The sequence below is a fragment of the Lissotriton vulgaris genome, chromosome 2_1 (genome assembly GCF_964263255.1).
Source record: "Lissotriton vulgaris chromosome 2_1, aLisVul1.2, whole genome shotgun sequence".
In the NCBI taxonomy this organism is placed as follows: Eukaryota; Metazoa; Chordata; class Amphibia; order Caudata; family Salamandridae; genus Lissotriton; species Lissotriton vulgaris.
Window position 1 is genome coordinate 687629806 of NC_141687.1, and position 23094 is coordinate 687652899.

The window sequence follows — 23094 nt, forward strand, 5'->3', positions numbered from 1 at the left end:
TGATAAAAAACACCTGTTATGAGTTTGTGGGGAATAACATGTGGATTTTGGTGTTTAACATACCAAAATCTACATGGTATGGTAAATACCATTCGATTTCCCCGGTTACATTTCGGCACATTTGATTTGCTGAAATTTATTGAAGGTTGATTCTTATAACTCAGCTCATAATTATTGGATGCATTAAATAAAACAAGCTCGTAATTTCGACCCATGTGTAAACTGTGGTTTACGCACGGATCAAAATTAACAGTCTCACTTGTAACCAGGCCCCACACCTTAATTCAATTGTTTAATGGTAGTGGTGTCTATTGAGACAGTGTTGACGCTGTTCTTTTAATCTCTTCTTTGTATCCACTGGAGTAGAATTGTGTTATGAGTTCCCTGCTATCCTGGCTACCCCCATGACCTTATGCTGTTCCACAAATCTTTCTGTCGCTGGGGTTGTCTGATGTGCCTGTTTCTGAACCCCAGGGAATTCAGTGGCAGGTTCACAGAGATTGCCAGACAGACAGACCAGACAGCTGCGAAGCAGCAGTGGCACCCTGCTGTACAGAAAATAATCCAGCTTAACCTCCTTGTTACATCCTTCTCTTAGCTTTTATATCTCTCTCAACCCACTTCTTCCTCCTTTGTTAAATCATCTGGCTGCTTGCCAAGCTTAGCATGGACTATGGTTATTTTCTATGCACATTCCAGATTCTGTATGGCTTGTGTTGTACTGGATTCTTGTCTGTTGCCCAGTTTCATCTGCAGCTGTACATGGATGGTTACATTGCTGTGCTGAGAATAAATTTACTTTACATTTTATTAGATATTGGACTCCTTTTTAACATTGGCAACGAGTGGAAGAACCACTCTTGTCATCATCATCATCAGCACAGGTACAGAGTGCTTCTTGAACCCATGAAGAAAATCTTAATTTTTATTTACTAATTGGATTATTTTTATATATATATTCCTACTATATTAGTCTATCTGGGATTCTTTCTCATTTAGAGACGTCTTATTTATACCGGTTATTTTTTGAATTTTCGTTTATAATTACATATTGCATTTCACGTGATTTGATGGCACCAGCGGCTGTGTTGTATGACTTATTGTGCTCTGATTACACCTGCGGTAGAGTTTCTTGCTGTACATAATATTGGCAACGAATACGATTTTTATGCTGTTCTGTCTGCAAAGTCAATACCTCTTGTGATTTGATGGCATCAGCGGCCGTAACTGTATAATTATAGTGCTCTGATTGCACCCGCAGGATAGTTGCTGAGTGTACTGAATACAGTGCTCTTGTTGTAATGAACACGGAGATCACACCGTTTTTATCCGGAAAAATATTCATTGTTATTCACTGCCAGGAAATTGCATCCTTTAAAAAAAGTGAGAAGAGTATCTGACATACCATCATCGTATTCTTTGGCGTCTTTTGAACAACGGCTTCCACAAGGAGTACGTTCTGAACTTCATTATTATCGCTGTCATCAATAAGCTCACGCAAGAAGGAACGTCATTTGCGTGTCAGCGTCAACAACGTGTAGGGTCATTGCGGCCATTTTGGTTACCATAATAACTGCAATTCACTTTTCAAGATGCCAGTTATCTGATTCAACCTTTACTTTATTTTTTACGTAGAAAAGCATACGAGGAATTAATTAATGCAGATTAACCACATAAGTGAGTTCTATGTACAAATTGCCAACATTTACTCGCTTTACAATTTGCTTTCAATTGCTTACTTTTAATGATTCTATAATACTGCTAAATAGTAAGACTATATATGTTATTTAGTGGATTGTAACAACTGTGCACCAGCTTGGAGCCAATTTCTTGGAATTAATTACCATACTAATTGATATATATACATTAAGTTGTAAAATATTTAACCACAATGCAGTTCGATCCTCCAGCTAAATTTTTACAATTAAAGGGGGATCCACCTATGCCATGGTCAAGGTAGAATGAAGAATTCATAACATATATGAAGGCTATAGATGGGGAACGCATGGCAGCTAAAAGGAAAAATATATATTTTTGCATTGTTTAGGTTCTGAGGGACAGATAATTTTTAGAACATTACTACAAATTGTTGTACCCAATGATGGAAGCAGAAAAAACACCAATGAGCACACTGAGGATTTAATGAGAGTAGAGAATATGTTTAAACCATTGACAAGTATTGCTTTGATCAAATTTCGATTTTAGAAGAATCGTTTGATGATTTCTTGACAGCTTTAAGAGCATTATCTCTACATTGCAATTTTGGTCTAATAACTGATGAAATGATAAGAGATCAAATAATTGTACACGTAAAGAATAAGAAAATCCAAGCGAAATTATGGGTCATGGGAGATACCAGTTTGGCTGAAGCCATAACTGAAGCTAAAGCGTTAGAACAATCTGAGAAGTGGATGGAGGTTGTCAAACAAACTTCTAGCAAAACCGCTATGGAAGAAGAAATATGTGCTGTTAAACCCAAAAATGAACATCATCAAACATGTTATATGCCTAGTGGAAAATTTTATGTCAACAAATTCAATTACTCCCAAGTCCACAAAAAGAATTACACTTCTGCTAGTCATAATGTATGCTATAGATGTGGTAATAGATCTCTCATTGCTTCTTTTCCGGGTTGTCCAGCAATAAAGAAAGAGTGCAAATATTGTGGTAGGATAGGACACTTCAGTAGTGTGTGTAGGGATAATAGACATAACACTACACAAGCACGAGGCACAGTGTCCTATGTAGTGGGTAGTAATGATATCATCCAACCCTGTGATCCGATATCCGATATTAATAAGGGATTTGTAGTATCAATTATTGTTGGTTTTCCAGATAACATGATGAAATCTCCAAATTGCGAATGTCAGATTTTAGGGGAAAATCTCATGCTCCTGGTAGATTCTACTTCACCGTGGACAATCATCGCACAGTAGTACTACCAAGAAAAATTGGGTCACATGATGCAATATGATAACTTACTGCCATCTGACATAATGGCAAAGAGATTTGACTGCACAAACATTGACATTGATGGTTTCTTCCACGTAGAATTACATTTCAAAAGCAGATGTGCAGATGTGAAATTATATATTACACAGAAAGGGTGAATGTATTAGGCTGCTGCGACCAATGGAAATGGTTTTAACATTGAATACAAGGTCTAGTGAACCTGTGTCCTTGTGTGATGGTAAGTTGTTTAATAAAATTGCAGTGGGTAATACAGAAGTCAAATTGAGTTGCAGAGAAGAGAGATTAATTGGTAAATATGACAATGTTTTTGTAATAAATTAGGAAAGTTGAAGAATTTCTCACATAAAATAGTGTTAAAAGATAATGTTGTTCCAGTTAAGCAAAACATAAGTAGAGTACCATTCAATATTAGGGAGGAACTCAAAGAGATGTTGAAGGAATTATCTGATGAATGTATCATCAAAGCTATTGAATCCTCTGAATGCGTTTCACCGATTGCTCTCGTACGGAAACCTGAACAACAATTGAGAGTCTGTGTGGACTTGAGGGCTCTAAATTCAAACATTGTAGTTGACTGGCACCCACTACCGAATATTAACGAAGTGGTTTCTATGTTTGAAGGTGCTCAGATATTTTCCACTCTAGATTTACTTTCAGCATACCATCAAATAGAACTAATGGAAGAATCAAATAAATACACAGACTTCACCACACCATTTAGTTTGTATCAATATACAAGAATGCCTTTTGGACTGGCGTCAGTGGAGTCAGTTTTCCAGAGAGTCATGTTCCACATGTTCAGGGATGTCGATGTGTATGTTAGTTGCTTCCAAGACGATATATTTTTTTTTCAGGAATGAGTCTGACCATGTGATGCATTTAAATGAGGTTTGTAAAAGGTTAGAGAACTATGGTCTCACTCTCAAGGCACATAAATGCAAGTTGTTTAAACGTTCAGTTGAGTATCTAAGACAAACATTGTCTGGAGATGGAGTTGTTCCAAAAAAAAAAATTTGACGCCATTAATAAAGCTCCTTCACCAGTCAACAAGGAGCAACTTTTATCATTCGCCGGGATGTGCGAATAATATAGTAAGTCTGTGGAAGGATTTGCAAAGAAAATGGCACTTTTAAGAGTATTGTTTAGACAGAATGTAAAATTTGAATGGACACAAGAACAAAAAGTCTTTGAGAGCATGAAAAAAGATATTGTGAATGCACCCACTTTGAAACCTTTTCATATGAAGAAGTAAAATATTATTATGGTGGATGCTAGTTATATGGTTTGGGAAGAGTTCTTTTGCAAAAAGAGGGCAAAGCAGAATGGAATGTTGCTTTTGTATCAAGCACATTAAATGAGTGCAAGCGGAAATATGCTGTAATAGAAAGACAACTCCTTGCATGTGTTTGGGCAGTTGAACATTCCAGGTTGTATGTGTGGGGCAGTGAATTTACTCTTAGAACGGATCACAAACCGTTGGTCAACATTCTATCCAAGGGTGGGGGTTGGAACTCCACAGCCAGAATTGCAAGGTTAACATCAAAGTGGCAAGAATATAATTTCAATGCAGAGTATTCCTGGAAAGAGAAACATCACAAGGGATTTTCTTTCTCATTTACCCTGTGACCAAGATAAGGTAAATATCACCAAGGAATGTAATATTGTTGTTACCATTGGTGATATTGTTTCTAACCAATCACAGAAGACAGTTAGAATAATTGTGAACAACTAGACAGGTGGTGAGATTTAAAAAAATGTGTTTTAGGTGGATGGCCAAAGAAGAATATGGTAAGACCAGATCTTTTACCGTTCTTTAATGTATCAGGAGAACTAGATTGTGAAGGTAGTTTACTGTTTAAATCAGGGAAGTGTTCTCCTCCAAGAGGTATGCAAGACATCATACTCAAAATAGCCCATAAAACACATCCTGGCATATCGTTGATGAAGCGGTTGTTTAGAAGTTTCTTTTGGTGGCCAGGCATGGATAGATTCATAGATCCCATTGTCAAAGAATGAAATGATTGTGTAGCAAGTGAAAACATGCTAAAATTGCATGTTCCACCATTGAAGGTTGTCAAGTGGCCTGAAGAGCCATGGCAGAAAGTTGCTTTTGATATGTCAGGTCCCTTTAATTGTTTACCTGAGAGTTCAGGTTTTGCCTTGTTCATGATTGACTATCATTCCAAATGGCCAGAGGCTACATTTGTTTTCAAAGCTGAGGAAAGGCACCCCCCCAGGCCTGCTATTCATAGTGGGCCCCTCTGGTATAATAGTTGAACCTCTGTATGGAGTTGGGTTTGGACCGATGGGCACCACCTGGTCCCATGATGCTCGCCACCCAGGACCACTAGGGAAGGTGTCATGTTGTTGAAGCGGGTAGGATTGATGGGGAGGAGGGGTTTGATCCTCTCCGAAAGATTGATGGGGGTCCGTGGGCTGGGATCGTGGGATGCTGGGGTGATGTTGAAGAGGATAGGATAGCGGGGGCTGATGGGACTGATCGTCTTTAGAGGACTTACGGTCACAATTCATAGGGACAGAGGAGAGAGGGGAGTTTCTGAGTGGGAGGCTGGGGGGTCTCATCGGGGGAGAGGAGGTAGATATTTGCATCTTCTGCATGGGCTGGTTGATCGGGGAAGGGGGATGGGGTGGGGCGGGACGACGCGATTGAAGGTGTGGGGAGCAGTGAGTAGGGAAGAGAGAGTCAAAGGCCTCTAAGTTCTCGTTATTGGCCTGTACCAAAACTGTACCATTTGAGTAAATGGTCACTGATGTGTTCCTTTTTCTAGTTACTTGGTTGGGCAGGGAGGTCGTCAGTTTACAGCTGTGTGAGGTGATCGTCGTTTTAGATATGTGCAGTTGCATTCTCACTACGGTGTTCCAGCTTTCTGGTCAATCTGTGTGGAAGATGAGATCCATCTTAATCTGTCCTTTAGTGGAGCAGTGGTATGTGTCTACAAATAGCGTTTCTGGGTTTTGTCTGATTAGATTGTGTTTGTGGTTTCTTCTCGCTTTCGGAGAGAGGTTAGGGGGGAAGCTAATCGCGAAGGCATTCACGCCGTGTGGTTTCACATGGATCGAAGTGGGAGGTTCACCGGAAGATGGCGTGTTTGGTGGCATTATTGTTAGTTGTGGAGGGGGTACGGGGTGAGCTGATGATAGGGGTGGGACTCCTTTGGATTAGGAACTGTCGGCTATGGGTCAGCTACCCGTGACAAATGTTCGGTGGGGACTTGAGGGTCTACCCTGCTATGGGAGCCGTGCTTGAGGGGGCACCAAGTAAACTAAATGTTTGTTGCAGGTGGAAGACAGTGTCATGAAGTAGGTAGTGGGGGGACAGGGAGTAGGCTGAGGTATAGGAGTGGTTATTGCAGGGGGTGAAGGCGATATGTAGCAGGGCTGAAACCTTAGAGTGAGTCCAGAGACGCTAGCGCCCTTGGAACAGGCGGGGGTTGACCTAATTGGTGCCATCCTTCTTGTGCTTTCTATGGGGTAGGTTGCATGGGGGGAGCTTTCAGATAAGGATTAATCAAAGGGGAAAACGGGGGGTAAGAACAGCTTTAAGTGGCCTCCAGTGATCATTCAGCTCCCAGGTGGCGGCCATTATGGAACCAGGCAACAGCAGCCAAGCTGCACCTGCGGGGGGTTCCAAGCCTTTGTGAGTCAATTAATCAGGTAGATCCGGGTACTTAGTGTGGGGGCAGGAGAGGGTCCGCCGCTGCCCAGCTTGAGCAGGAGCAGCCTCTCGATCCTTTAGTGTCCTCCCGCCACAAGTTCTAGAATTGCAAACTTTAGAGCTGGGGAGCTACGTTCGAATCTCGGCATTAGCTCAACATCCTGTGATTCCAGGCAAATCGCTTTGTCTCCCCGTGCCTACCACAAATGAATGTGTTCTTCTGTAATGTAAATTGTGCTCATGTCATGTTGTCGAGTTCGCGCTATATAATATTGCAAGGAAAAATAAAGTAGGGAAACTCGAGTTCACACACTACTGAACGCGCACTCTAATGTGCATCAGAAGTGCACTGTGAATCGGAGCGTTTCACAGGCCTGTCACAGATAAGAAATGCTATCAAAACGAAATCCTACAAAACAATATACTACTGGCCGGCAGCATCTCATACCCGGACAACATCGGAACCCGCTGCTAGTGAGTAATAAATGTACAGTTATCGCACTGCTCGAGCAGTAGAGGGCATAGCAGTTTTCCATGTACAGGATTTAATGAAGGAGACGAGGCATATAACGTGGAACATCTTAATAAGTTTAGAATAGAGGCAGATACATATTGTTTAATAACTGTATTATTTTGTGTAAATGTGTCCCAACACCCATAAGAAATCTGAGCATAGTTCAAGGGTCACTGACTGATGAAACAATTCTAAGCATACATGTAGGACTACTGAACGATGGTCAAATCTGAAGAACTAAGGAAAAATATCACTCAGAATGCTGAGGGTGTGGTAAGAGATGCCCAACAGCTCAAGAAAACGTATTGCATGTTATGAATTGCATCATTATTCAGCAATGCTTTGTGCCTGTCCGCATGTGCACCATCAATCAGTGGCCATTAGTGCATGCTCCGATTTGCATCATCACCCATTATCCCTAAACCAGCTGTTCACGTTTGCACCATCACCACGAATTCTTGAGTATCTGTTCAGATTTGTTCTCAGAAACCTGACTTCCTGCTCATAGTGTTAATATCACTCAATAATCCTAGGTCATGTTTAGATTTGTACCCTCGCCCAGTAAACAGACACACATGTTCAAACATACACCATCATTTACTACTCCACAGTTGATAATCAATTTTCACCAGTAATACCTATTGCCTCTTAGCATTCACACACAAATCACCGTCACGTGCTTAGGTTTACAAAATTATGCAGAAATTAAGCAGTTCACTGTGGTGCTGGCTTTCAGTTAAGAGTCCTGTTCGTTTTAATCCACTACTAGTTTACTGTGTCCAAATTATTGGCTTGATCAATGGATGTTAACAAGGTGGTGCGATTAACACATGGTGATGGTTGCAGTCATGTGCTAATTTACCATGCGCATAGAATGGTTGCATTGCTTTCATAAGATGTGGTGGCATGCTGTTCTCACCTTTCTGGTTTTAGTGGGTTCATTGTTTAAGAGTTACAGCAAGTTTAATAGAAATCACCCTGCGGTGTATGGTGCATGGTTGGTGAGTTGTCCCTAAGTACTACAGTTTTGAAATTGTTTTGAATAATTTGGTATTTTATATCGTTTGCGCATAACTTTTCTCTGAGAAAGGGTCTCAGTGACCCGAAATGCACTGGAGCTCCTGACTTGGGATGTGCAATTATGGCTAATAATAACAACCCATTGTTGAAGAATTGTGTGACAATTATTGTTTAGGGATTTATATTTACATGCTTATGTTTATGGAAATATATATTACATGCTATAAATGGATTGGAGATTATTTGAAATAAACTCCAAAGGATCATGGGTAACATATTATGAGTATTATGATTTCTATTTTCAATTTGAACTAGCCAGGTGGCAGTATGTTTGACAGTGGGCCCTGGGAGTAGCTGCAGATACCTGGGATTAGCCATTTTATGCTTGTTTGCAGTGTTTGCTGACCAGAAAACACACCAATGCAGCACGTCTGAAATGACGACAATTGTTTAATATGCCAGATATATTCGAGGGCAATTATAAAACGTCTCATACTTTGGGTACCCAGAGCTGGGTCATCATTGTTTAACACTGAGGGGCATATTTACAAGTTCTGGCGCATCTCTGCAAATCAGCAGGGATGCGCCAGAACAGATGCGTCACGCAATCCCCTCCTTGCGCCACCACAGATGCGCCGCATTTACAATGTTTCAGAAAAGGGGGTGGTGATGAACAGAGTGTCTGAATTAAGCAGACCACTCTTACCCAGTCCAAAGATCAGGGCTTGATCCATCACCGTTTTTTAGCTCACTGCACCATCCCAGCTCAGAACTTGGCTACATGCAAATTAGTCTGACCCTGGCCCAGTGCATCATGGGAACAGGGCAGACCAAACTACCAAGCCAATTCTTATACTGGGAAGGAAACAAGCTATCCGGTAGCTTGTCTCCTTTCTGGTGAAGAATTGGCTTGGTAGTTTAGTCTGCCCTGTTCCCATGATGCACTGGGCCAGGGACAGACTGATTTGCATATAGCCAGGTTCTGAGCTGGGATGGTGCAGTGAGATAAATAACGGTGATGGATCAAGCCCTGATCTTTGGACTGGGTAAGAGTGGTCTGCTTAATTCAGACACTCTGTTCATCACCACCCCCTTTTCTGAATCATTTACAATGCGGCGCACAATGGTGCAAGGAAGGGCAGATGCGTGACCCATCTTGTGGCGTACGGGCAGCGCATTGCTGGAGTCCCGTTGCAACAGCGACACAACTCCTGCAAGGCACAGGGGCCACCCATACTCAACGTGGCGCGTCACTCCTCACGCCTGCTTCAAGCAGGCGTAAGGATTTGACGCAGCAGCTTTGTAAAACTGACTCAGTGAAATCTTATAGATTTCACTGCGTCAGTTTTACGTGGCTTTCCTGCGAGGGAACGCCCACCCTGCGACAGAACGCCTACATGAAACCTGACGCTTTAGAACATGACGCATCTACCTAGATGTGTCACGTTGTAAATAAGTCGCAACGTGGCGCATTGTTTACGCTGCTGCTGCGTCACAAAAGTGACGCAATGGCGGCGTAAAAGTGTTGCAAGGGGTTTGTAAATCCGCCCCTTAGTGCATGCTTTTATATTCACCATCACTAAAAAGGGGCACAAATATGTTCACCCTCCATTGTAAATGTATATTAAGGATTACATTAAACTTGCATTTGTAAATACATTTGATGATCGAGCGCTGCGCCACCTTGTGAAGGTTTCTTAGAGCACCATGGAGCATTACCCTGGCAATAAGAGGATATGAATAAAAGGTTGTATCGGTTTGTTTTTTCTCCGTTTGCTTTCATGTATTTCCAACCACATCGTCCTGGTCCTCCCCTATCCTCAGTCCTTTTCACGCTTGTCTAAATTTGTATGAACTCTGTGGTAGAAATGAACTTTTTAGACACAAAAATCAACAACGCAGTATATTTTTCATGTGTAGATATACACCACCGAAAGGAATGTGTTAAAATTTAAATATTTAAAAAACATTGTTTCACAATTTCAATCGCAAGTGCCTAAATAGTGCAATCAGACAGATGTTTTAATGCCGAACAAGCGTTCTGTTTCACAAAAATAGGCCTCATAAAAACACGATGCTCCCTTTTCATATTAAGGAATGCAATACAAAAAGAGCACGAGTTAAGGATATTTTGCCCAAATAACAATAACTATTTAATCCTGAGGTTAACTGGGTCTATTTGTGTGCAAACCTTATCCTGGGGGCAGTGGGCGTCTTCATCGTATAATGACGTACAACAACAACCTGCAGAAGGAATGTAAGTCTTTTATTAGCCTGAAGAGTAAACGTAAAGATTCCCAAAAGATATAAAAACGTGACTGTTTCTCTGCTCTTCCGGTTGGCTAGACCCAATAAAAGAAACGGGCAATAAAAAGTAAAGGTCGCTGTTTGTTTTATTTTAAGATGGTTTGCCTCAATTTCCTGCTGGAAGGAATGTCTGCTGGATAGTCACGAGATTCTATTTACATGGGACAGAGGTGCCTCCCTCCCCTACCCCCCCCCCCCCTCCCCCCGATGGATGACTCTTAACGAAACTACTGAATCAGACCCTCGACGAGAAGTACTACCTTGATTTAACTGTTCTTAGTTCCAGGACGCTCTTCTGGGACACCACTTTTTTGGTGTTCTTACACGAACTCCCGTGCGCAAATCTGAATTCTCTGACCCAGTGAAATACTGTTCCAGCCCGCACTGCTACGCAGTTTAGCGTTCTATCCGCCTCTGCAAAAGCTGCAAAATAATTATTGGAAAGTTCTAGATTTACAGCTTTCATCCGTGGCACGTGTTCTATAGGATGTGGGGCAGATTTACAAGCCCCATTCGTCACTTATATGCTCTCAAAACGTCCCTTATATGACGCAACTGCGGCATAAAAAATGTGGCAAATTTACAACGTGACTGTTAGAACTGGGGGTCTCTAGTTTGCAATGGCTAGCACCTTTGTCCAAATAGGGACCCTCACTTCTAAGTCAGGATAAGGGGATTACACTCCTAGATAACCCCTGCTCACACCCTTGGTAGCTTGGCACGAGCAGACAGGCTTATCTCAGAGGCAGTGTGTTAAGCATTTGTGAATACATAGAGTTATAAAGTGAAAACACTATAGATGGACACCACACAGGTTTTTAAAAAATAAGTATTCTTTATATAGACTTATCACAAGATCGTAAACGACAACAATTCACAATATGGCTGAGATACCCGCCACCCCCTCTCAACACAATCCCCAAAAGGAGGGAAACCGGAAACAGTTCTTGAAGTTTTTGGATGTGGGGAGGGAGTGACCCTCCCCCGGCCGTATTTATTAAAACAAAAAATTAAAACATTAAACGTTTCATTTTATGTACAATTTCATTATCACATTGCGATGTTTGGCTCACCTTAACATATTCTCTAATACAGAGTTTCTCCTAGCCGAACTAGCATCCAACAAAAACATTCTCTAGAAACACTGAAATTGTACATCCTAACGTTTAAGGGCCAACGGCAAGGTCATAACCGGTGTCAAGATCCCTAACCAGACTTACCCCTCCCACTTGTGAGGGGCGACAGCACAGAGGCTTACCTCAAGTGCAACTACTAACAATTTCCCTTGACTTGACGGGGGCACTTAAGACTCGACGCCATTTAAAGGTCGTTCGAAGACTTGTGTGTGGTATCTAGAAGGTATCGTGGACCTCCCCCCATCCCACACAACTTACCGCATCTGCCGTCGCAGATGACCCTGGCCCCGGGAAATTCCCCAGGAGGGGGCTGTAACCCCTCCTACAAAGGAAGGGGCCTTGACCGCCTTTCCTTTACTTCCGGCGACCCGCCCTTAGACGGGACCGCCTCCCCACTGAGGGGCCAATGGCCACCTCTCCCGAGCGCTCCCATCCGTGTTGGGTGACGCCCACTCATAGGGATCTACCAATTAGTGCTCACCGATCATGACCTTACCGCCTACCAAAAAATAAATACGACAATTTTTATTCAAACCTACAAAAAACATTGGTCGCTACGACCGAAGGAACATGCTAAAAATACTATATCAAATCATTTTAATCGAAACAACCTACACAATATTCACCATACTTTATTATGATCAACAACAAACTGATACTTTCACAGCCTGTAAACGGAATGGAAAAACAAACTTATAAATTCACTTTATTGCACAACAACTTGCTGTCCTCAGGGGCTGGTGGGTGGGTCAAAATTGGCTCTTCGTTCTGTCCCGAGCTCACGTGTAGCGAGGAGGTGCAGCTTCGGAGCACAAGAACAAGAGGACGTCTTCTGGTCTTGCGTCTCTTTTTATCCGTCTTCAGGGCGGGCGAGAACCCGCCCCTGCCCGCCCCTAGGGCGAGGCTGGCTACGTCGGTGTCTAGGCCAGCCCACTCTAGGGCGGGAGAAAGCGCGCCCCGGCTACGCCGCTTCGGGCATACCAGCCGAGACACGCCTCCCGCCCAAAAATGGCTTCCCGGGGGGATCGAGGCACTCCACCATACGTTCGGGGGGACCGAGTGGTCGCCCCTTTCCATATGGCTGAGATACCCGCCACCCCCTCTCAACACAATCCCCAAAAGGAGGGAAACCGGAAACAGTTCTTGAAGTTTTTGGATGTGGGGAGGGAGTGACCCTCCCCCGGCCGTATTTATTAAAACAAAAAATTAAAACATTAAACGTTTCATTTTATGTACAATTTCATTATCACATTGCGATGTTTGGCTCACCTTAACATATTCTCTAATACAGAGTTTCTCCTAGCCGAACTAGCATCCAACAAAAACATTCTCTAGAAACACTGAAATTGTACATCCTAACGTTTAAGGGCCAACGGCAAGGTCATAACCGGTGTCAAGATCCCTAACCAGACTTACCCCTCCCACTTGTGAGGGGCGACAGCACAGAGGCTTACCTCAAGTGCAACTACTAACAATTTCCCTTGACTTGACGGGGGCACTTAAGACTCGACGCCATTTAAAGGTCGTTCGAAGACTTGGGTGTGGTATCTAGAAGGTATCGTGGACCTCCCCCCATCCCACACAACTTACCGCATCTGCCGTCGCAGATGACCCTGGCCCCGGGAAATTCCCCAGGAGGGGGCTGTAACCCCTCCTACAAAGGAAGGGGCCTTGACCGCCTTTCCTTTACTTCCGGCGACCCGCCCTTAGACGGGACCGCCTCCCCACTGAGGGGCCAATGGCCACCTCTCCCGAGCGCTCCCATCCGTGTTGGGTGACGCCCACTCATAGGGATCTACCAATTAGTGCTCACCGATCATGACCTTACCGCCACAGGTCCGGATAGTTGACCGGCTATCCGGACCCCCCACAAAACTCCTACCTAAAGGTCATGTTTTAATGATTTTAACCAGGCTAAGAAGTCTCCTATGAGTAACTCATTCCCCACCCTCGACAAATGCACACCATCCCCCAGATACATACTGTCATCATTAATACAACTATGCGAGATCGAATGCAATGTCTTGGAACGGAACAACCTACTCACTTTGTTATTCAGTTTTCTAACAGAATGATTTAAAGCAGGGATCGAGATAGCCCCCCGCCATACTTTTCGTGGGATCATATGAGACCACGCAATTATGCACCCCGGAACTCTCCTTGCTAACCAACTTACCGTGGAAAGCATAGTCTCCAGGAGAAGTCGTCTACCGGTAGTGACCAAATCATTACCCCCTAAATGCACTATGACTATGGACGGCGGTGACCTCATCCGCTCTAACAAACCCTCAAAAAATGCCTGAAACTGGTCAATACAGAGACCGCCCCTTCCGTAGAAGGACACTCTGTACCCGTATTCCCCAGGTACGTGAACCATGTCACCTGCTTTGAATACGTCCGCGGCCCGTCTCACGTATGAGTGGCCCACGACCCACACCTCCTTCCTTACAGCCGGTGATGTGCAACCGCTGGCCTGGTGTTGGGTCGACTGCACAGTCCGCCCTGCCTCGTAGGCTTGCGCAACTGAAAACAAACAAAGACAAGAGGCGTGAGTACATGATTACAGCTTCACAACATGTGCAATCGCACGTACCTCTTATAACAATTGGAGGACCAACGCCCCACACGTTTTACTTGTTCTACATTAAGACCCCTGGCTGTAGCTTCAGTGGCAGCCCCTATCCGAAAGGAATGGGTCCCAAATTCGCCCGGGTCCAAGCCCGTTGCGGCAATGGCCATTGCAAGCACCCGCTGAAACTGAAACCTCGTCAGTGGGGTGGCGTCTGCATGCCTCAACAATGTCCCCCCCCATGATGCCACCCTTCGTGCTAGGTAGTCTTCTAAGCACTGTACCGGACACATGGAGGATCCGGGGGTCCGGCGAATGATCGTGCAGTCCCCCCTCCCGTCTTGGTCGGACTTGGACCTGAGAAAGGAGACAATCATCGCATCGCCCCTGCTCCGGACATGTTCCCTGCACAAGCCCCCCGACACATCCTGTTTGTTCCTTGCAACCAGCTCACTAACTCTCATAGCCCCGTGAAATGCCAGCGTAAATGCAGTCCGGAACAAACAGGTCTCGAAAGGGGACGAGCACGTGTTAGGGAGTGAGGCCAGTAACTGGGCCAACCTATCCAGACCTATCGGTCGTCTTACGTCTACTCTGCGACCCTCTAGGCGTTGCCACCCACGCAGCGCTTTTTGTACCGTAAAAGACGCTGTCGGGTCCTGGATGCCATGGGCCTTGGCAACAAAGGAAATGGCGGCACGATGCCTTTGGGCCGTAGCCACCGATTTCCCAGCCCTACGTAAAGACATCAGAAAAAGTACTACGCACTCTTCCTGCCCCCACAGTCCCCCTCTCTCTTCCCCCAAAAAGGCTAAATAGGCCTGAAACGCCCCTTCATATGCCTTCCTTGTCCTGGGTGCTAGACTCTCTCCCACGAGGTGACGAAGTTCGGGGCACCGAGAGACCAGAGAGCTTCGGGGAAGGGTGCCGGCTCTGGGTCCGCTGAAGGAAGGAAACCCGAGAAAGCCTGCATGTGAAAACGAGACAGTGCATCAGCAGCCTGATTCATCACCCCTGGGACATGTTTTGCTCTGAATATCACGTTCAGTTGCATACACAGTAAGACAATTTCTTTGAGCAGCCTCAAAATCAATTTACAACGGGCTGCCTGACTATTGATGCATTCTACCACGGTCATATTGTCGGACCAGAACACGACAGAATGATCTCTGAACCCGTCTGGCCATGTACTCAGGGCCACCAGAATGGGAAATAGTTCAAGGAAAGCTATATTACCCGTCAGCCCCTTCTCGTGCCACCATAGGGGCCACTTTTGTGCAGACCATTTTGTGCCGAAGATGGCGCCAAAACCTATACTTCCTGCTGAATCTGTCCATAGCCCAAGCTCTTCGGAGGACACGGCTGGCTTGTTCCAGACGACTCGGCCATTGAAGTCCGCCAAAAATGCTAACCAAATCCGCATGTCCTGGCGGACTTCGGCCGATAATCTCGTGCGATGATGCCCTTCTCTTAAGCCAACCATTGATTGGGCAATCGAGCGGGAAAACGGGCGAGCCATTGGGATCACCCTCAAGGCAAAGTTCAACTTTCCCACTAATTGTTGCAACTGGTGCAGTGTAACCTTAGGTGCATTTAAACATACTTGGAGGGCTGTCCTGAATTTCAACACTTTGCTAGCTGGTAAACGGAAACACCCCTCCCTTGAGTCCAACTCGATCCCCAAAAACTCGAGGCAAGTCGTGGGACCCATAGTCTTACCCGTTGCCAATGGCACACCAAAATGACCCATCAACACACAGAATTCATCTAAGGCCTGGGCACATTCGGGACTTCCGGCGGAGCCCAGGAACAAAAAGTCGTCAAGGTAGTGCATTACATTTCGAAAACCCGTTTTCTTAGTAAACACCCATTGCAGGAAAGTACTGAATTGCTCAAAATAAGCACATGATATAGAGCAACCCATTGGCATACACCTATCCATGTAAAATGACCCCTGGAACCCGAATCCCAAAAGACGCTGATCGTCTGGGTGTACCGGGAGCAACCGGAACGCTGACTCGATATCAGATTTCGCCATCAACGTCCCGGGCCCCAGGCGATTCAAGATGGCTACTGCCTCATCAAACGATGCGTATCGCACCGAACAAACTTCCGGATCAATTGCGTTGTTCACCGAAAGACCATGTGGAGCAGACAGATTATGGATCAAACGGAACTCACCTGGGTCCCTCTTGGGGACCACCCCTAACGGAGAACAAACAAAATTCGGTACCGGGGGTACACTAAACGGGCCGGCAACCCGTCCCCGGCTAACCTCTTTCTGAATTTTCTCATGCACTACAGATGTATGTTGCAACACGGAAAGTTGATTTTTGCACATCCCTACCCCCTGAAAGTCCCCCACCGGGATGCGGAAACCATGTGAAAAACCGTTCCGCAGCACCCCGGCAGAAGTACGATCCGGGTATTCGCTGAGCCAGGGAATCATTGCCAAGGTATCAATCGGGGTTGGTAACGGCGCCCCTTGGCCAAGCTTAGACCTGTTTGGCGCCCCCCTTACCCCCATTCTCACCCGTTCTGGCTCTGCACGATGACTCAGGATGGGACGACCCACACGTACTACATTCGTGTTTGAATTTACACAATCCCGGAGGCCTGGTACACTTCCCTTTGTTAAAATTAAAACAGAAACCCTTTCTCCCTGTATTGCCTGCGGGCCTTGACTGGTCGTCGGTGCTCGTACTTGGACGAAAGGGCGTCCCCACATTTTGGCGGGAGTAATCAATAACATTGCTCCCAACCAATGGCATTCTTAACATTCCCGATTCTTTCATTTTATCCCATGTTATAGAATCGTAACAATCCCAAGTCAAACTCTTGTTATGTTCCTTCTCTTTCCTGAACAGGTTGTCATAACAAAACCAATGGTTACCTTGATACGATGTCGAGTACCCCATAATTCGTGATTGATAAACGGGAAACTCAGGAAGCAACTCGGGCCTACGACCCCCCAAAATCGATGTGAAAATACCCCACGCATTGCCCCAGTTGCCAATATTCTCATTCACCTTAAAGGCGGCCATTTTTGCGCGCCAAACACTCGGATGCATTAAGTCCTTCTGACTTTTAACATGCTCCATATCATAATGGTCAACAAGCAAGGAGAAAATATTCACATACTCCCCAGACCAGATCTTTTCCTTTATAGCCAAAGGCACATGTTGTCCCAGTCTCTCTCTACGAGAGGGTGCTGACTCGTCCCTTGCAATCGGCAATGGCCGCTTACCTGAACCGGACGCGACTTCTGCCGCTTGCGGCATGTCTTTAGCCGCCTCCCTTTTCTCACGAAGTCCTTTTATCAGCGCCTGTGCCTCGGCAGCCGCGGCGCCATCACTACTATCCCCCAACCATGCTGCTAGCTGTGCTGCCAGCTCGGGGGGCATGTCTCCCTTGGGTGTCGGGGTGACGACAACAGGGATTGGATTCCCCTCGATCGGTACTGGGGTCGGCGCCTCGAGCGGGGCAGAGGGAACCGGGACGTCTCCACCGGCTGGAACCCTTCTCGGCCTCTTAGGTCTCCCTCCAGCCGGCGCAGGGCCCGTACCCTCCTCCCCGTCCCGTTCTGCCAACCGTTTCTTTATGTCGGACACTTCTTTGCAAAGGGCCCGCACCATCTGGTCGGTCGTCATTCTCTTCGCGCCTTTCTTGGGCATCTCCCCGAGGAAGTATCTAGAAGACAAGAAAAAGGATCAAAACGCTCAAAATTGGCTCTTCGTTCTGTCCCGAGCTCACGTGTAGCGAGGAGGTGCAGCTTCGGAGCACAAGAACAAGAGGACGTCTTCTGGTCTTGCGTCTCTTTTTATCCGTCTTCAGGGCGGGCGAGAACCCGCCCCTGCCCGCCCCTAGGGCGAGGCTGGCTACGTCGGTGTCTAGGCCAGCCCACTCTAGGGCGGGAGAAAGCGCGCCCCGGCTACGCCGCTTCGGGCATACCAGCCGAGACACGCCTCCCGCCCAAAAATGGCTTCCCGGGGGGATCGAGGCACTCCACCATACGTTCGGGGGGACCGAGTGGTCGCCCCTTTCCATACTGTACTCAATAAGAATTCTTCAAGATGGCAGGAATAGTTCAAAAATAGGTTATTCACTTAAAAATAGTATTTAGCAACAAATAACCCCAACTGGAGTTAACACACCATCATGGTCAAAGAAATCCCAAAGTACAGCTCCAACCGCGAGGTGCATGGCGTTGCGCCGGAATCGAGATAGACCCACGAAGAACAGTACTTTGGAAAAGTGAAAACAATGACAGCTCACGGCGTTGATGAGATGCGGCGTCGTTGGCGCATTGTGGCATCAGTTCCTTGCTTCGGGGGGGAAGAAGCATCGGTTCCTGGATGCTTGCGCAGGCAGGTGAGGCTTCCATTCCAGACCAGAGAGGAGGTGACATTACGATGGCGCCGAAACCACGGTTACGTACGATGTCACGATGTCGATAAATTCTTGACTACCCACGTCGACGATCAGCTCCACGATGATGTTGTCTTCGGAGTCGATGTGGCACAGCAGCAGAAATCGGGCCGCGTCGCAAGTCAGAGCAGCGCTCACGGCTATGGCAGGCTTATGAAGTTGTCGCTGGTGTCGATGTGGCACGGCGGCTGGCGTCAGGTCCACGTCGTAAGTCAGAGCAGCGCTCACGACTTCGTTGCAGATTCCGACGCCGCTTGCCAGCGTCGAGGTTGCGGATTCCCCTCTGTAGCACTAGAACAGCACGTTCCAGATGCAGGCAAACAGAAGGAGGGGAAGTCTGGTATCCCTGCGACTTTGGTCAGGAGGCAAGCTCAAATCAAGCCCTTGGAGTAATATTCTGCAAGATGATGAAGTTCTTAAAAAAGTTCTTTCCCTTTCCTTGGCAATGAAGAGTCCACTGCAGGCCAACCCAGCAACAGCAAACAGCACACTGGCAGAGGGGCAGTCCAAACTCCTGCAGCTTCCTTAGTTCTTTTCCTTGGCAAAAGGTTTGTCTTGTTCCCAGAAGTGATCTAAAGTTCTTTGGTCTGGGTCGCAATATTTATACTACTTTTCTATTTGTTCTCTGAAGGCAGAGAGGCCTCTGCCTAGTCTAAACCAGTTCTAGTCAGTACTGGAGCACTTTGTTGACAAGACTCCATCTTTCCTTTCACAGTGTAGGTCAGGGACATCAGACACACCACATGAGGTGGAGCCAGCATTGTAGAGGGACGGCCCAGCCCTATTCAGGTCCCAGGTGCAACTCCTCCCTCCCATCTAGATGCATATCTCTCTATTCAGCACTGTACTGACTCACCTTTCTCCTGGAATACCCCAGCCTCTGTCACTCAGAGAAATGGAATACACAACCTAGCAGAGGCAGGCTTGGATAATTAGGCAAGAAAATACCTACTTTCTAAAAGTGGTATTTCCAAACACAGAATGTTAAAACCAACTACACTAAGAAATGTATTTTATCATACTGAGTTCAGGCATACTAAACTCGAATTTCTACCATGTTCCCTGAGTCAATTAGGATAATAAGATGTAATAATCAAACAGCCCATTCTGGCCTATGGGGAGCAGATAGCCTTGCAATAGTGAAAAACGACAATGGCTGTAATTCACTATTAGGACATGCCACACACACCAGTGAATGTCCTACCTTATCCGTAAAATGCATCCTGCCCTTGGGCCTACCATAGGTATCTGATATGAAGAAAAGGGAAGGGTTAGGGATTGGCAATTTGGTGCACTGGCCAAGTCGACATGGCAATCACAGACTGCACACAGGCTCTGCAATGGCAGGCCTGAGACACACTTTACAAGCTGCTTCTGTGGGTGGCAAAACCAGTGCTGGAAGCTCACCAGCAGCATTTGATTTACAAGCCCTGGGCACACATGGTGCACTGTAGTAGGGTCTGACAAGTAAATAAAATAACCAAATCATGGAGTCACTAATCAGTACAATAATTTAACATAGGGAGCACTTGCACTGTGGCACTGAATAGCAGTGGCACAGTGCCCAAAGCATTTAACCAACAAAACAGCCTCTCGCCAATGATACCAGGTCTAAAACTTGTCCCCTCCAGCTGAAATGTGGGGAGAACTACCCTTCCCCTTGGGAGTTCTCATCACTAAGGCGGAAAAATCTGGACAGACCATCAGCATTGACATGTTCTGTACCAGGGCGGTGTTCCACCGTAAAGTCCATTCATATAGAGAAATGGACCACCTCAACAATTTTGGGTTCTCATCCTTCATCTGCATCAACCATCTGAGGGGCCTGTGGTCGGTCTGGACCAAGAAGTCAGTCCCAAACAAGTATGGTCTCAACTTCTTCAGTGCCCAGAACACAGCAAATTATTCACTTTCAATTGCACTCCACCTCTGTTCCCGTGGAAGTAACCTCCTACTGCTGAGGGCTACAGGTTGGTCTAGGCCCTCTTCATTATTCTGTGATAGAACAGCCCCCACACCATGCTCTGTTGCATCCATTTGGACAATAAATTATTTTGGGGAGTTGGGCGCCTGAAGCACGGGTGCTGTGCACATGGCAGTCTTCAGGGTGTCATACCCCTTGACAAACCTCCTGTAGTACCCCTTGAGTCCTAAAAAGACTTTCACCTGTGTCTGAGTCTGAGGGTGTTCCCATGCCAGGATGGTATCAATCTTGGGTTGCAGGGGCATCACCTGGCCGCTCACTACCTGGTTCCCCAAGTACACCACAGAACCCTGCCCGATCTAGCACTTACTCGCATTTATCGCAAGGCCTGCCTTTCGCAGTGCCATCAACACTTCCCAGAGGTGGTGCAAGTGTTCTTCCCAACTGGCACTGAACACCGCAATGTCATCCTGGTAGGCGGTACTGAAATACTCTAGTCCAGCCAACACCTGGCTGACCAACCTCTGAAAGGTTGCAGGGGCATTCTTCATCCCAAAGGGCATAACCCGTAATTGGTAGTGCCCATTTGGTGTGGAGAATGCTGACCTCTCTTTGGCCCCATCAGTCAAGGCGATCTGCCAGTACCCAGGCATCAAATCAAACGTGCTGAGGTACTGTGCAGCCCCTAACCGAACAATGAGGTCATCAGCTCTGGGGATGGGGTGTGCTTCAGTCTAGTGACTGAATTGAGTTCTGGGTGGTCCACACAGAACCGGAGTTCGGGTGTGGCATCAGGCGTGGCAGCCTTTGGGACCAAAACCACTGGGCTGGCCCAAGGACTGTTATCGGACTCAATCACCTCTAAGGCAAACATCTTGGAGACTTCCTCCTTGATGTAAGCTCTGACCTTGTCAGTCACTCTGTAAGCCTTGTGCTTCACAGGAGGACTGTCCCAGTGTCCACATCATGGACGCATCACTCTGTGACATCAGTAATCAAGGAAAACAAATCATAGAATTGTCCCAACAGTTGCCGACAAACTTGCTGCTGATCAAGGGTCAGTGTAGCAGAGAGACTGACACCATCCACTGACCCATCTTGCTCTGTTGCAGACATGAGGTCAGGAAGTGGCTTGGTCTCCTCCTCCATTCTATCATCTGTCGCTAGGAGCATGCCCACTTTAGACCTTTCTTAGTGGGACTTGAGGCAGTTAAGATGCAGGACCCGCATAAGGTTCCTTGGAGACCTAAAGTTCACCAAATAGGTGACATCACTCTTGCGCCCCACCACCTCAAAACGTTCGGTCCACCTGTCCTGGAGCGTGCAAGGCTCTACAGGGGCCATGACCCAAACTTTCTGCCCAGGCTGAAGCTCAATCAGAGTGGCATTCTGATCATACCACCGCTTCATGTCCTCCTGGCTGGCTTCCAGATTCGCCTGAGCGAGTTATCTGAATCACCAAATCTGGTTCCTGAAGGCCAGCATGTAACTGTATACATCCTGGGGAGGTTTCCTGGGAGATTGCTCTCCAGCCTTCCTTGACCAGACTCAAGTCCTCTTACCGGGTGTCCATACAACAGTTCAAAGGGGCTGAACCCTAGGGACTTTTGTGGCACCTCACAGTAAGCAAAAAGAAGGCATGGCAAGAGGACGTCCCACTTACGCCTCATAGGTTCCTCAAGACCCATAATCATGCACTTATGGGGGTCCAGTTGAATCGCTCAACCAGCACAATACCTTATGGGTGGTAAGGAGTTGTGAATAAGGGTGGACGTAAAATCCGTTTAGCGGGCAAATTTGCGGATTTTCCACGATTTCGCGATCCGCGAATCTCGCGAAATCGCGGTAAAATCCGCGAATCAGCGGGGACGAATTTTCAGCCAAGCAAGGGTTACAGCAGCAGGTGCAAAAGTTGAACCTAATTTCTTTGTAACCTTTTACAAAAGGGTTACAAACAAATTAACTTCAACTTGGACACCAGCTGCTAATTGCTTCCTGGCGCCTCGTTGCCTACTTGCAACTATTCTCTGACCCTGCTCTGACCCTTGAAGCAGGGTCAGAGAATAGTTACAAGTAGACAACGAGGCACCTGTCCAAGGAATTAAACCTCATCAGGAAGCACTTACAGATATAAAAAACAGGAAGAAGGAAGAGGATGGCAAATACACCCATTTTGAGTTGTCAGGAGGGGTTAAACTAAAAGAGACCTTTACAGCACAATTTTCATATGCATTTTGCTAAAAATAAAAAGCTGTATGTTTTGTAGGGGCAACTCAGGAATCTCGCCCTTCAGAGATGCAGCCTCTCTTTCTTTCTCTCGTTCTCTCTCTCCCTCTCTCTTTCCCTCTCTTTCTCTCTCTTTCTATCTATCTATCTATCTAGCAATCTCTCTCTCCCTCTCCCATAAACGACTGCATGGGTAACTTCGCTATGCAAGCGGCTCGCAAAGACGCAAAGAGCCCCGTGAACACGCAAAAAACCCCGCGAACACGCAAAAAAACCCCACGAACGCGCAAAAAACAAAAATCCGCAAATTCGCACAAATTC